Here is a 16,485-nt window from a genome sequence, read left to right on the forward strand (position 1 = left end):
TTTTTTTTTTTAGCCTAATTTTATAAGTATCCTGTTTTCACTTTTCTTTCTATCTTTTCTGCTTGAGCTGCTGTGACAAGTGAATTTCACCACTGAGGGATCGATAACGTTCTGTCTTATCTTATAGGCATGACCGCCCACTGGATAGATCCACAGGGCCTTGAACGGAAGAAAACGGCCCTGGCCTGCAGACGGTTCAAGGGTCACCACACATATGACAGCATTGCTACCGGACAGTCGAATATCCACTCATCCTTTGCCATTCCTCACAAAGTCACTGCTACCGTTACAGACAATGCTTCAAATTTTGTGAAGGCCTTCAAAGTGTACCAGCCTGTTAATGACGACGACCCTGAGGAGTAGGATGATGTGATGTGTGTCGACCTTCATGAGGCCTTACAAAACAGGAATGAGGATGATGCGATTACTTTGCAACCACACCACAGATGTGTATCACACACAGCAAACCTCATTTCATGCTGTGACAAGTGGTTGCTCTCAAGGCCAGAGGTAAAAACTGTGTACCGAAGTGCTACAGCAAAATGCACAGCTTTATGGAATAGGGCCAGCCGTTCCACAGTAACTGCCGTGACCGTGGATGATGATCTCGCGAAGAAGCTCCTTGTCCCATGCACGACCAGATGGAACTCCTTTTATCATGCTGTGGCCCGAATATTGCAGTTCCCTCTTACCGAGCTGAACAGCATCTCCTACAAGTTCGGTTTGAAGGCCATGACGGAATGGGAGTACCAGTTCCTCAGGGAATACTGCACAGCGATAAAGCCACTGACCGTAAGACCAGCAACCAGGTACCAACGCACCAACACACAACCTCAGCAGAGTCAGCACCGAATCCGCCATAGAGGATTTCTTTTTCTTTGAGGATGAGGACGACACGTCTGCTTCTGCTGAAAGCCAAGTCACCGACTTTTTCAAATCAGCAGCACAAGGGATTTACAGCCTAAATGGGCTTCCACGGATAAAGCAATTGTCACTTAAATACAATGCAGCCACTCCATCCAGTGCCCCTGTAGACTCTTTAGCCTGGGGAAGCTTGTGTTGACCCCAAAGAGGAACAAGCTGTCTGACGCGACGTTTGAGAAGCTTCTGCTCCTCAGATACAATCACTGGTTTAAGAAAGGGTAGGATAATATGGTTGGCTGTATACAATGGAAGAAGTACAGAATAGATTTACACCGCAGTGTTAAACACACTTTGTTGTGTATTTTATTGTTGAACTGTTTACTTTTATTATGAAAAAATATTTGAAGTACAGTCGCATATGTCCGCTTCACCAGTTGTCTGACTAGAGAATGTGATTTATGCAGAAGAAAATATTGTAAGTGCAGTTGCCAATGTCTAATTGACCAGTTGTCTCAGGGGGGTGGGGGGTTCTGTAGTACAAATCAGCATGTTGTCTCATTTGGGGAAACTAGTGTTGGATTCTTTCTCAGTGGTTCCTGCATCTTTAAACACTAATTGTTCCAAAACTGCTGCTCTCTCCTCACTGAGAGAAATCTTGTCAGCTATCATAGACAGAGAGAGAGGGGGGGGGGGGGTGCGAGAGGTAGGGAGAGGGATTGGATAGTCTATGGTGTTAAATCAACGCCAAAAATTTTGTAATCCGAAAAAAAGAAACGATTAAAAAAAAAAAAAAAAAGTTTGAAACTGAATGTTTAAGTTTTGTTGTTGAATCTTTCAAAACCGAAAACATTGTTTTGATTTTTTCAGTTACAAAGTTGATATTTTCAGGTTCAAAGATTTATTTTTCACTTTCAGATCTTTTATCAGTTTCAATTTTTTTTTTCACTTTTAGATTTTTTCAGTTTCAAAATTTTTTTTCACATTCAAATCCTTTTTTCACTTTCGAATCTTTTTTTCGCTTTCAGATCTTTTTTTTTTTCAGATTAAAAACTTGGCCGTGTTTTAACGTGGGGGGGGGCGCGGCCTCGAAAAGAGGCGTGTTGACGTGTGAGACAGCCTATCAAAGCACCCCGAATGATGCTGCCTTCAGGAAACGTGGGTACTTTGATGAATCGGGACGCCACACTCGCGAGGCAGTCGTGATCGCACATGGGTACTACGCCCAATGTGACGTTTAATTCTGCGCCAGTAACGCGCCAGTGACGCACTACTTACTCGCCACACCCAGCAGCGACGCAAAGAGACTGAAACGCACACAGACTTCGTTAGAAGACGACAGATCCTAAGGCGAGCGATATTTCTTCGTTTCATGAAGGATAAAAGGCAATCAGACAGTAAAAGACAAAAGAGGCAACAGGTAAGTGTATGTATATTTAACAGGTTTAAGAATGATGTAACGGTTTACGTGGGTGTGTTGAACTGTTTTGGTGTTGTATGTTTGATTTGCTTCACTTTCGGTTTCCTTTAATGAATTTTAACCCCTCATGAAATTACTAGCGCATTCTAAGCGATGCGCGCAGTCCCCGCAGGGATGCTTTAATTGTCGGACACTCAGGAATAAGGATTTGAACACTATTTAGCTGTCTTGTTAAATTATACCTGTGTATAAATCATTTTTATAATTGTTAGTTTTTTGTTTTGATTTATTCGGAGTGAAATATATCTGAAATATCATCCAAAAGTGTCTCTTTTATTTTCACAAATTATATTGTTTACATTTTTAAAAATAAAAGCATTAAGTATATTTTTTCCTATCTTTATTGTACGGAAACTTACCTGAATCGAGCACATCCAAAACCGAACAAAAATTTTGAGTGTACCGTGAAACCCCTACTGTTACTGTATACACATTCATGTACTTTCATATGAACAAACTTTTGGAAGAAAAGTTTTTGGCTTGTGTTACGTAGAATACTCCAAAAACTAACGGGTTTCTGTTTGCATTTCAGATTTTACTGCGACTCACTGCACAACGATCCTCTCCATCCGTTTGGGTCCAAAAAAAGCCGATGACTGGTGGAGACAGTTTCTTCCCAGTTTCACAGATGAGCAGTTTGTGGAGAATTGGTTATACATGCTTTTGGCAGATTTAAAGTAAGGTGGCTCCAAAAGTGCAATGACTGCAGCCATGAGGATAAACTCCATGGTGCTCATGTGCTGTGTGCTTCACAACCTCTGTAAGAGCCACAATGAGATGTGGAGCGAGAGAAGGCATAACCTGTTACTGCAGCCAGACACTCAAATTCTACCTCCTGCTGCAGATGCTGAAGGTGTAGCTGTGCGTTCAGCCTTGATGCGCCACTTTTTCTTTCCCAACTAAACTTTTTCGGTACATTGTACCTTGGCTTTGACGTAATCGCTTTTAATTTTTTAAAGCAAAAATAAAAGTCTTATAAATTGCCCCTTTGTTTTGTGTGCATTATTATAAACCTGTTTTCCATCTGTAGCTGGCTGGGGAAAAAAAAAAAAAAAAAAGGCCAACTTTTAGAGTGTGGTCTCATGTGTTAACTACTCACACACTGTATTGCCTGCCACATGTTAAGGATTGCTTCGGTGTACTAGTAATCAGACAAAGCACCACCTTGTGTTATTCAAAGTAATTTCTTTAAATTAAAGGTCCCTCAAACACTTTAGAATAGGTGTACATGTGCAAAATTTAGTTTACTCTCCCTTATTTATTTTTTTTTAAATAAGGTTTTTCTTGCAGATTTGCTATTCTGTTCATGGGGTCCAAAAGACCCTCCATGAAACTCTACTGCCGGATGGCCTCTGCTAACTCTGACCGTTGAGCCTGAAACTCTTCTTCTTCCTATTGAATTTGGTCTTCGAATAGCTGAATCATTCTGTTAAAGCGCGCATCGCTCTGCCTTTACAGCAGCAAGCAGTGTGTCTGTCTTTCCTCTCTTTGCTGAAAGAAATAAAGTTGGAAAATTATTTCTTAGCGGGATGCAAGAACAAGAGATTATTTCTTTACCAGGTCTGGGATGGCCGAGGGTGCTGGCAACTGGGCGGTGTTGGCTGATCATTTGTAAATCCGGACAAGCAGGAAACTGGTGGGTAGTTGCTGAAGGGATGCACAATTTAAAGAAAAAAAAAGTCCCATCAAGTTTCTCATCCTTCATTATTAATCTTTGTGGAACCATGAGTTGTTTTTTTAAGTTGCTTTTTTTTTTTTCAAACAAAGCTTAAGTGCAGCCATTATATGGCCCTGCCGAGCAACTAAACATTGAACAGCAGCAGGGATTTTTGCACAAGAATGTGTTTTACCTGATGCGGGTTCGCGGTTGTCACTCATTGGGGCCAGGGAATTGCTTGACAAAGCCATTGGTGTTTGTGGTGGTAAGAGAAATATTTTGAATTAAACCTTAATTCAGATAAACAAAACAAATACCGCACGTCATCTATTTACATTTGGCTAATGCAATTTCAAGATAAAAAAGCCAACATTTCCGAAAGCATTCAGGCAGTATGGCTTACCAAGTAGGTAACATTAAAAGGATTAAGACATTTCAGCACATCTCTTAATATCACATCTACCAATAATACGTCTTAAGGGTGTAACAGCCAGTAGATTAAAAAATTATGAACAAGCACAAATGTAAGCGTTTAATCCTTAGCAGCAACAACCTGAAAATGATAAATGTAATTATTCAAGTTTAAATTTTGCTGTAACAAAATGTAGCTGATTTTCTTACATGTAGATTCAGCATTCATTTTCTGAGTGTGCAGTCTTATCTAGGTCGACATATCTGTACAGCAATGTCGACATAACTATGGATTACCTTTCTCCATTAGTAAGTTTAATTAGAGTAGTCATGTCCGACACTTAATGCGTCCGTAGAGAAACACCTTCAGTATTACGGTTCCCCACGCAACGTTTATAATACATTTTACTAGGGAAAAATAAAACAAAACCAAAAGTGTACGCAAGTGAACCGAACCGAACATGCAAAACCGAACTGCTACACCCTTAAGTTACGTCCTATTCCATACCAACCTTCAAGCAGCTAGCCTGGGAGGGTGGGTTTTTCAAATGTATCACCCAATGACCGCAAAAGCTCCTTTGCTGCGGCGTTGCCAGAGTTGAATTAATATGTGGTATTGCGTGTCATACCATTTGCTCGTTTTCCTGTTCGCCCCGCTCTGGTCTGTTTTTGAATTTCTTCATCTTCTCCTTACATTGTTTTCTGCTGCGATAAATCCCAGCCTTTTCGAGTGAGCTTATCTCAGTTGAATAGACCCCACTCACCAACGTCACACAATGCCTTCACCATTTTGATTATTAATGTTAACGAGCAAAAACACGCCATAATAGGAGGAATTTTCGTAGTGGTAATGCGTAAACACGAGCTGACGGACAATATGGCGCGGCGGCATGGTTGTGACGTCATGTGAGTGAGGTCTATACATAGCTTTTACGTCCTAGTCGCTCCACAGAGAATTTCCTGGCCCCGTTTTTGCGACTTGTTTGAAAAAAAAAAAAAAAAAAAAAAAACAGTACAGTATTAACAGCAATAACTGTATTAATGTGGGGTAGTTTTTTTTTTTTTACATATGGCGGCTACGCGAGATGTGCGACATGCATCCGGAAAATAAAGTGGCGATAGTGTGGAGTGATAATTCATCAAAGTACCCACGTTTCCTGAAGGCAGCATCATTCGGGGTTGCTTTGATAGGCTGTCTCACACGTCAACAAGCCTCTCGTCGAGGCCGCGCCCCCCCACGTTAAAACACGGCCAAAAGTTTTGAATCTGAAAAAAAAAGATCTGAAGGCGAAAAAAAGATTCGAAAGTGAAAAAAAGATTTGAATGTGAAGAAAAAAAAATTGAAACTGAAAAAATAAGATATGAAAGTGAAAAAAAAAATTGAAACTGGAAAAAAGATCTGAAAGTGAAAAAAAAAATCTTTGAACCTGAAAATATCAACTTTGTAACTGAAAAAAATCAAAACGACGTTTTCGGTTTTGAAAGATTCAACAATAAAACTTTTTCGTTTCTTTTTTTCGGATTACAAAACTTGATTTAACACCATAATAGTCACTTTATATCGTTTTACTGTTGACTTTTGTTGTGAACAAAATATTTGAAGTGCAATAGCCTATTTCTACTTAACCAGTTGTCTCAGGTTGTGAGAGTTTGATTTATTTTACGCTGCAGTGTTAAACGCACTTTATAAAGTTGAACTGTTTACTTTTGTTGTGTTGTGGAAAATACTTGCAGTAGCATACAGTGGGGCAAATAAGTACTTATTCAACCACCAATTGTGCAAGTTCTCTTACTTGAAAAGATTAGCGAGGCCTGTAATTGTCAACATGGGTAAACCTCAACCATGAGAGACAATGTGGGGAAATAAACAGAAAATCACATTGTTTGATTTTTAAAGAATTTATTTCCAAATAAGAGTGGAAAATAAGTATTTGGTCACCTACAAACAAGCAAGATTTCTGGCTGTAAAAGAGGTCTAACTTCTTCTGTTGAGGTCTAACAAGGCTCCACTCGTTACCTGAATTAATGCACCCGTTCTAACTCAATATTGGTCCACAATCTCAGTCAGTCACACTCCAAACTCCACTATGGCCAAGACCAAAGAGCTGTCAAAGGACACCAGAGACAAAATTGTAGACTTGCACCAGGCTGGGAAGACTGAATCTACAATAGGTAAAACGCTTGGTGTAAAGAAATCAACTGTGGGAGCAATTATTAGAAAATGGAAGACATACAAGACCATTGATAATCTCCCTCAATCTGGGCCTCCACGCAAGATCTCACCCTGTGGCGCCAAAATGATAAGACCGGTGAGCAAAAATCCAAGAATCACACGGGGGGACCTCGAGAATGACCTACAGAGAGCTGGGACCACAGTAACAAAGGCTACTATCAGTAACACAATGCGTCGCCAGGGATTCAAATCCTGAACTGCCAGACGTGTCCCCTTGCTGAAGCCAGTACACTTCCAGGCCCGTCTGCGGTTCGCTAGAGAGCATTTGGATGATCCAGAAGAGGACTGGGAGAATGTGTTATGGTCAAATGAAACCAAAATAGAACTTTTTGGTAGAAACACAGGTTCTCGTGTTTGGAGGAGAATACTGAATTGCATCCGAAAAACACCATACCCACTGTGAAGCATGGGGGTGGAAACATCATGCTTTGGGGCTGTTTTTCTGCAAAGGGAATAGGACAACTGATCTGTGTAAAGGAAAGAATGAATGGGGCCATGTGCCGAGAGATTTTGAGCGAAAATCTTCCATCCATCAGCAAGGGCATGGAAGATGAGGCGTGGCTGGGTCTTTCAGCATGACAATGATCCCATGGAATCATAGAAAATCTGTGGTGGGAGTTGAAAGTCCGTGTTGCCCAACAACAGCCCCAAAACATCACTGCTCTAGAGATCTGCATGGAGGAATGGGTCAAAATACCAGCAATAGTGTGTGAAAAGCTTGTGAAGAGTTACAGAAAACGTTTGGTCTCTGTTATTGCCAACAAAGTGTACATAACAAAGTAATGAAATGAACTTTTGGTAATGACCAAATATTTATTTTCCACCATGATTTGCAAATAAATTCTTTAAAAATCAAACAATGTGATTTTCTGATTTTTTTCCCCACATTGTCTCTCATGGTTGAGGTTTACCCATGTTGACAATTACAGGCCTCTCTAATATTTTCAAGTGGGAGAACTTGCACAATTAGTGGTTGACTAAATACTTATTTGCCCCACTGTAAAATTCAAGTATTAGTTCAAAAGAAAATATTTAAAGTGGCTACTCTGCATTTTTAAATCTCTGTGGGGCTGGTACAGTAATAGTGTCATTAACCAATGAATGTATTTTATCTTATACGGGCAAGTGTCTCAATGTGCTGGGAAAATGGCTGGAGAATCTGATGATTCATTGGGAAAAAGTGCATGCTTGGAGCAGCCATCACCGGACTTGGCTGCATGTAACTGTTTTGTATTGGAACAAAGTCATTATAGCCCCTGTTCGGGCTGTAACTGCCTGAGGGTTGTTGTTGTTGTACCCAATCAGGTAGTGAAGATTGAGCAGCATTTTGAGGATGACTAGGTCAAATAAACTTAAGTGAAATAATACAAAATAAATGATGATGAACAATTTTCAATTAATTTCTGTATAATATTAACTATGGCTGATTGAAAGAAACATCCTGAAAATACTAACCTGTTAAATGTTCAAAAGTACATTTAAAAAGGTGGACAGTTCTAAAGAACAATGCAAATACAGTATGTGCAATTAAATGCTTAACTACAAAAATGTACATTTACATAGCTTATATACATTGACAAACGTTAATAACCATTCACAACTTAGGACAATTTTATTTCTTCATTTCACCTACCATGCATGCTTTTAGAATGTGGGAGAAAACCATAATACCCAGATTTACCCCATGCAAGTGTTGCGAGAAACATGGCAGTCCAAAGAGAAAGGCTCGGGTTAAAACCCAATGACCACCCCAAAGTGAGACTGGACCCGATAGAGAATCACTTGACTTTGCAAGTCCCAGTTCCAATTTGGTTTCCAGCAATAAGATTCTACCATTTAGAATATCCCAGGTCTTTATTGATATTATGATCATTTCTTCTTCCTTTGCTTCTTTTGTGTTGCTCCATCTCACTAGCTCCTCCAGATGGTCTTTCAAGACACTGAGCTTTTGAAAACCACTCAGAAGACTTACAATTTGAGATTCCATTACAGAAAGCCTTTGCCCTATTTTGTAAGTCTCCTCTTGCTTCTTGTCTGTCTCATTTGCATTTCCATTTTCAGTATGCTTCCTATTTGAGTGTAATTCATCATGCAAGGCCTGTACTACACTCTGACATGACAAGGAGTGGTCTATTTGCATGTGATGCACTCCAAAAGGCTTGTCACAAACGGTATCTGACTTAGTCAGATTTGGATGGTCTTCCTTTCTGGTGTCCTTGTGCGACACAGGATTTCTAACTCTGGGTTTTTTCAGTTCATTGTGTCTCTTCGGAACCAAGCCAATGATGTCACAAAGGGTGGAAATCTTTGTGCGAAACCACTCTGCAGGAACTGTTGCCTGAAGACAATAACGGAAGATATCCCACAGAACCTTATAAAATGTCAGAGAATCGCAGGTCACTTTTGCCCGTCAGCTCCAATCCAGCTGCCACTATTTGCTCAGTAAGAGGCGGGGAGACTGAAGCCCAGTATTGGCAGAAAGGTTGAGGGGCGTCCTTTGGAAAGTCCGTTGTAGTCGACATGTCCAGCGTACTTTATCATTCGCAAGAGAGTTTCTAGTTAACGATGACAGCATTCTGGCGTCTATCTACTTTGGTGGGTTGTTAACCGACTCGTTTGAAATGTCTGAACGTCAGCCTGGCATTTGAAATGTTGTTTCAACCTGGTATTAAGTCCTATACTCCTTGAAGACATGGGGAATGACCCTGTGAGCCAGCCATACCGTGTACAGCCTCGCCAGTTGCTCATCCCGTGGGTTCCAGTCTAGCAAGGCCTGTTTGCTGAACCTGTCTGTTCGCGGGGTAGTGCCATTTGACATCCTGGATAGATTTTTCATCACCTCTTCAGCCAGGATAGGGGTGTAAAACTCTCCATTGTCCGTGGTGTTGCACGACCTGAACTTTGCTGGAGATTCCAATCATACGTGGGGAAAAGGTGCATGCTGGGAGCAGGCATCACCGGACTAGGCTGCATGTACTGTAACTGTTTTGTAAGGGAACAATGCCATTATAGCCCCTGTGCTGGCTATCTACTGCTTGACGGTTGTTGTTGTATCTTGCCCCCTCAGGTCGTGAAGATTGAGCAGCATTTTGAGGGTGACAATTTGATATGAAACAAGACATTTCCATGTCCCTGCAACATAAAATACACATGCCCTTGTTTAATGGTCCATCAACAGTTTTCGGAGTTAAGGTTGAGTTATTGGATGCCACCATTTACTCTTATATGCTGTACATTTAATATGAATAAAATACATGTTCAGCTCATTAAAAAAAAAAAAAGTAAGTATTTTACTGTATAAGAATGAGGTCATCAATCACCTGTTCATAGCACTTTTCATTATTCAAATGGGTAATTTTATAAGGATGGTTGTCTTTTGACACAACAATTAAAGTGTTGTACTTTGAATGATTGATGTGGGTCATTGTCTCACACGTTATTGTCATCTCACTGTTTTTTAATTCTTTAGTGATTGACTTTATTAAATAAATTAAAAAAACACACAAACATATTAAATCCTTTGGAATGGCTTTGATGTAGAACAACATACCATTAACAATGTTTGACATATCTTACACTTTCACATGCAGGATCTTGTGCGGCTCTACTTAATAGACACTGTACCAAGAATCCATCCACAGATACTAACAGTATTTAGGCATACAGTATATACGTATACTGATCATGTTTTGTTTGTAAATCCTTTTTTTCACAGCTGTATCGAAGATATTTTTTCTTTTAAATGTTTCCAACTGACACTGAATGAACACTTAACAATCACACAGCCATCACAAAGGTGCTCATCTAAAACATGTAACCCTAAGATCTTAACTCTGTTAATAGTCTTTGAACCTCACATTTAGTTAAAATCTTTTACAGAAGAAATCTGGTTAGTATGCATTAAAACAGCTTTGATTCACAACTTAAAATTATGAAAAAGAATCACAAACCAGATACGCTGCTACAGGTGGGACTGAACTGTGTTGTGTAGCGTTCAAATAATCTTTTACTTTGATATAGAGATGTGTTTGATGTCTAACTAAGGCTATGTTCATACCGTCTTAATCCACAAATCCGATTTTTTGTCATATCTAGTTTTTGGGCGTGCCGGTTCAGATTGCCTTTGTCCACTGAGCCCGTTCAAGTATCACGTATGCGCACTGATTCGCAGTCCGACATGCGCTCAGCAAAGTGACCTGCATGCGCAGAAGCATCATGACAAATTACACATGCTAGCTGTATGTCATGCTAGCTGTATGTCATTCCAAGGTAATCATATTTTGATTTCCAAAAAAGACACAAATACCAGACTAATAATCCCTGCTTTTCTAATGTTCTAAGTTTATATGGACTGATAGAACGCATACACGCACACACATAAGCCTTGACTTGTGTGCGTAAAATGAAGTGGGTGCGTCTGTTTGCCCCGAATCGGCCATGTAAGCAGTGATGAAATATTGCTCATTCGGCGCACAGAATGGAAATAGAAAATTGTCAGGCTTTTCCTTTTCTTCATTTTATTTTTTTATGACTGTGGTCAAGAAGCCCGCTTCATTCTTAAAAGCAGAGTTCAAGCTGGAAGCTAATGCACAGCTACATCGCTGCCGTCCTGCCTGCCGCTTTCGCTTTGCCTACATCATTGCTGCACGAATTCCTATTTGGGAGACTTGAAAGTTCAGACCGCCAGCCACATTCTGGTAAAATGTGGCCAAGATCGGATTTGAACCACATACGAAAGTGACCCAGATCGGATTTGAAATGGTCCACATCTATGCGACTTGTCTCGTTCAGACCATCAAGGTAATGCCTCACTTGAGTCGGAAAAACACGAAAAAATCGGGTTCGTGCATTAAGACTTGCAGTATTAACCTTTTGGTTTTTCTGGACTTTTTTGCCGAAATCATCTATATTAAAACAATAAAAGGCTTGAACTACTTCAGCTGTGTGTAATGAATCTAAAATATATGAAAGTCTACTGTATATCATTACATTACAGAAAATAATTAACTTTATCACAATATGCACATTTTTTGAGAAGGACTAGTATATTTGATGAACATGTCATATTTAAAGTATAACTAGATTTTTTTTTTCATGTTTAAAGCATACCTTTGCATTTAAACAAATTAAAGAAATCGTAAAGTAAAATGCAAATATCATCTGTGACTGTAAAAATATTCTTAGAGGCACTGACTGTAGTGGTTCTGAATGTAGTTGTCAGGTAATTAAAACAATCTATAACTATTGTCTGGGAGTTGTTTGTTTTTTACTGAAATTGTAGGATGAACTTACCCTTCTCTGGGGCCAAATCCATCTGCTGGTGTATATTCTGCTCCTCAAAGCCTTAGACTGTCTAAGGAAAGCCTACTCAGTGATATAACAATGTAAAAATCAAGGCCGCTGTTAAAGGCTTCAAAGCAGTGATGACCTATCTTGTGTTGACTGAGTGTACTTTGAAGCATCATACACGAGATGCGCCACTTTCAGATTGATTTCAGTTGGGGTCAAAAGGTTTTAACACAACTGGTTACAATAATTTCAGACTACCTTACTGTCCGCACTATATTGCGCTTCTCATTACAATGTGCAGTGCACCTCAATATAATGCTCACCTATCTGTTCATTAATCATTGACGAATCCCTTAAATTTTTTTTCTTCAATGTCCGAATTTGAACAGCTGGGGGGTCATTATCAATATACAGTACGGTGCCTTTGAGAACTTCCAACTTGCCCAAAAAAAACCTGAGATTTTCCATTCAACTTCACATTTATAGTATCAATTCCCTGTTGTACTGTTAGGAATGCACGTCGGTCAAGCTCCCACACTTTTTTAATAATAACTACAAGCAGACAAAGTACACGTAAACAGCAAATTATGTCAACTCTGTCATGGACAAATTCAAAGCAGAATAAATATATTCTAATTGCATAGTGATTATAAAATGTATATTTTCAGGAAGGTTTTTTGTCCTTATCTACAGCCTACGTTTTGTTTAATTGGAAAAGTATTTGGATAATAATTAAATTAGGGGAAATTATTTGATTTTCCTGAAAATCAGCAAAAATGCTACATTCTTTTCTTAATAAAATCTGTCAACAAAGATATGTGGTCAAATTTTCAGCTGATACTATAAGGCCCTTACTTGTTCATGCAGAAATCGCACAAAAAGTTTGCTAACTTGTGAAAAAAAATGCATTATTTTCCTAGAATATAAAAAATAACAGAGTGGACAGTAAACTGACAGGGTTGACCTAGCATGACAGAGTGGACAAATTGTGAAAGATCGTTGAATGAATCAAATAATTTAAATGTAAATATATATACCAGAGGTCCTATCCCCTTCAGATGGAACTACCAGAACCTACCAAAACACCAAAATGAGCCATAATTGTGGCATTCTACAACTTAACTCCATGGATGATTCTGCTGAATCAGCCAAACATTGAACTGTACAATGAGATGGTAAATTGCTGAATAATGATTGACCTGAAGAGAAACAAATGAACATAACTGAACACCAATGAGGCACATCTATAAACAAATTTTATTTCTGCAGAGGCATGGCTTAAGATGGTTCAATCTGTACAGAGCGCTTGTTCACACCCTGTGGTTCTGGTATTCGGCAAACTACCTGCCAGTCATGGTACCAACAAATGTCATCCCAGGTACTTGGCCAATAGAACTTGTTTATGCCATGGCGGTGCATGCACTGAACTTTCACACTGTGCCCTTAGACCTCTCTGATGACATCTGAATATGCTTCATTGTCATTATTAACGACACACCAGTTTCCAATGTGTTTTACCGCAATCATATTTGGTCTCCAAGTATTTTCTGATGTCTTTCCACATGATGGGGACTCGTTAGATGAATCAGCAGGAGTGACCTCTTAAATGCTTGGTGGATTCTCATGGTGTCCTTTATGGCAGCTATTGCAGGTACTTCACTTTTGGATACAATATCCTTTTCTGAGATGAAGAACAACTTGACAGATGTGTCAAGGCTTTTCAGCTTGTCATACTAGGTCTGAGCATCTGTATCTGCTGAGCTCTTGAGGACCCCACCCACAGCATCTGGTGCCCCTTTGCCATGACTTGCCGCAAAGTAATTCCATGTCATTTCGTTGAATCCATACTAGTAGGGCTTTGCTGAGAGGGAAGTTATATGTCCTTTGTCGATACCGCATAGCAGGCCCATAACTGATAAAATTATTGTGACGTGTAGGTGTCGTTCTCTCACTACCTTCAAAACTGGATCGAGGTGGGCCCAGACTGACAAGGGATCATGTCTTTCGGAGGGTCATTTGGAAGCCATTTCTTTTTCCAGATATTCTCTTCTTCTTTCAGTGTCAGCACCACGACTTTCTTGATTATCTCCTTACTGTCTTAGCTCCTTTTGATCTCGTACCTTGAAAATTTCAACACAAAAAGTGTAACTTAACCAATTTAATGGGGAGTAAATCTGCCTTGCCCAATCAAACTAGGCTTTCTGTAGTGCTGCTCTGATCCATTTTTACCATGTCTAGCATGACCCATTATAAAATGTACGTAATAACTCTTATCATATTAGCACGTTGACATTATCAGTATGTGGCTTAAACTTTTAAGAACCCTTTCCACCCTGTCATGGAAGCTTTGCTGACAGGGAGGACAATGACAGGGTGGAGATTTTTGTCTAATATTGGTATTTATTAACCACATGGTGGACCTTCAGTGCGCAAAATGGTTAAATTAGCAAGCAGACTGTGGACGTATTTACATACAGCTTTCAAATATATCAAATGTTTTTATAATAATTGATATTTTATAATGACAGAGTGGACAGGTTAAGCTTGACAACATCTGACTACACACCTAATATGACAAAAATTGCGAAACATAAGTGTAAATACATACTCAGCAACTAGCCTCTGTTTTAGTCACCGATAAAGGAAGACAAAATTGGTCTTGTGACATCACTGAAAAAATCAGCAGGTTTTCTAAAGAGGCAGTTTTCCCTAAATGACAGGGAGGACAATTTTTTCAGGGACATTGTATTTTTGGGGGAAAATGTTAAATATTTTCATGAAAGTAAGGATATGCATGGTCAAAATGACCAATTCTATCAAATAACTTGCTGTGGCAATAAGTTAATATGTAAAAATGTTTCATTTTTTATCATTTAACCATTTATTACACACACTGAAGTTAGCAGTGCAGTGTGTGGGACATGCCAAAATGGAGTATATCAAATGGAAAACGTACACATAAAATAAAGGAAACAGATTTTAAGAGACATATTGTTGTCCAGATATGTGTGAAAATCTTTGTTCTCCCATAATAAGACATAAGATTTTAATTATTTGTATACATTTTCATGATAACTGGGTGTTTCTGATGAGGACACCAAAAGGCACTTTATATTGATAATGACCCTGGGCGAGTATGGCATCCAAGTCGCCATAAATTGAGTCAGTGTCGCAGCTGTTTTCCTGCCTTTCTCAAAGCTCGGAGCACAGTTGAGACTGCAATATCAGTCCAGGAATCTTTAATCTACACTGGCAGATACAATGAGGAAAATAAGTATTTGAACACCCTGCGATTTTGCAAGTTCTCCCACTTAGCAATGATGGGCGGGTTTGAAATTAATTGTGAGATTTTGGGGAATAACCTCCTTCCCTCAGTAAGAGCATTGAAAATGGGTCGTGACTGGGTCTTCCAACATGACAATGGCCCAAAACAGAGAGCTAGAATAACCAAGGAGTAGCTTCGTATAAAGCATTTCAAGGTTCTGGAGGGGCATAGCCAGTCTCTAGACCTAAACCAAATTCTACTGCCTACTCAGAGGTGTAGGTTTGCATAGGGATGGTAGGGACATAACACTACCAACTTTTCAGGATGCTCAAATTGTCCACACCAACTTTTAAGCAAACTTATTTGCATTTTATAATGACCTCAATTATATAGGAAGTTTAGGTTGTCTTCCCCTATGTTGTACGGATAGAAATCCCAATACCATTACAAAGTGCTTTTTTTTTTTTTTTTTTTAATTTTCATTGTGTTCAGACTTACATTTACCCCTTTTCACTTGCTGAATGTACCTGTCCATTTTTTTCCCTCGAAGGTACGTTCGATTGGCTGATGACTTGAACCCCAAACCACCCCACTACCACCACACACACACACACACACACGCACTGACAAGCCCGACAGAAATAGAAGGCAAGGCAAGGCAAATTTATTTATATAGCACAATTCAACACAAGGCAATTCAAAGTGCTTTACATCACATGAAGATCATGAAAATCACATTTAAATCAACACAACGTAGAAACGAAGACAAAAGATCGCATTTAATCACAGAATAAAAATAAATAAATAAAATAAAAATAAAACAAAAACTACTACTAATAATAATAATTGAAATCAGCAATGGAGATAAAAACAAGAGGAATAGAAAGCAGGTAGATTGAAATATATAGACAGTTATAGATATGCAGTGCTAAACAAAAGCGTTTTTAGCCCTGATTTAAAAGAGCTAACAGTTTGAGCATACTTCAGACGTTCAGGTAACTTGTTCCAGAGGTGAGGAGCATAATAACTAAATGCTGCCTCACCCTGCTTGGTTCTTGTTCTTGGAACATGCAGAAGATCGGTTCCAGACGACCTTAGGGGTCTAGATGTCTCATAGGACTCTAACAAGTCAAGCATGTATTTTGGTCCAAGGCCATTAAGTATTTTGTAGACGAGCAGTAGTATTTTATAGTCTATCCTTTGACTTACTGGAAGCCAGTGTAGCGATTTCAAAACTGGTGTAATGTGGTCTAGCTTCCTTGTATTTGTGAGGACTCTGGCTGCAGCAT

At 39.3% G+C, this 16,485-nt stretch overlaps 1 long non-coding RNA gene and 1 pseudogene across 1 annotated transcript; both read right to left on the reverse strand.

The window, feature by feature from the left end:
• Positions 1–1,988: 1,988 nt before the first annotated feature.
• Positions 1,989–6,191, reverse strand: LOC130924080 (uncharacterized). Its single transcript, XR_009064827.1, has 3 exons — positions 4,192–6,191; positions 3,899–3,988; positions 1,989–3,832 (listed from the first exon to the last, which is right to left on the reverse strand). It is a non-coding gene; the product is annotated as an uncharacterized LOC130924080 (long non-coding RNA).
• Positions 6,192–7,585: 1,394 nt separating this feature from the next.
• Positions 7,586–12,014, reverse strand: LOC130924079 (centrosomal protein of 44 kDa-like; annotated as a pseudogene).
• Between the last annotated feature and the right edge of the window lie 4,471 nt (positions 12,015–16,485).

The sequence above is a fragment of the Corythoichthys intestinalis genome, chromosome 11, assembly GCF_030265065.1.
Source record: "Corythoichthys intestinalis isolate RoL2023-P3 chromosome 11, ASM3026506v1, whole genome shotgun sequence".
Taxonomy (NCBI): domain Eukaryota; kingdom Metazoa; phylum Chordata; class Actinopteri; order Syngnathiformes; family Syngnathidae; genus Corythoichthys; species Corythoichthys intestinalis.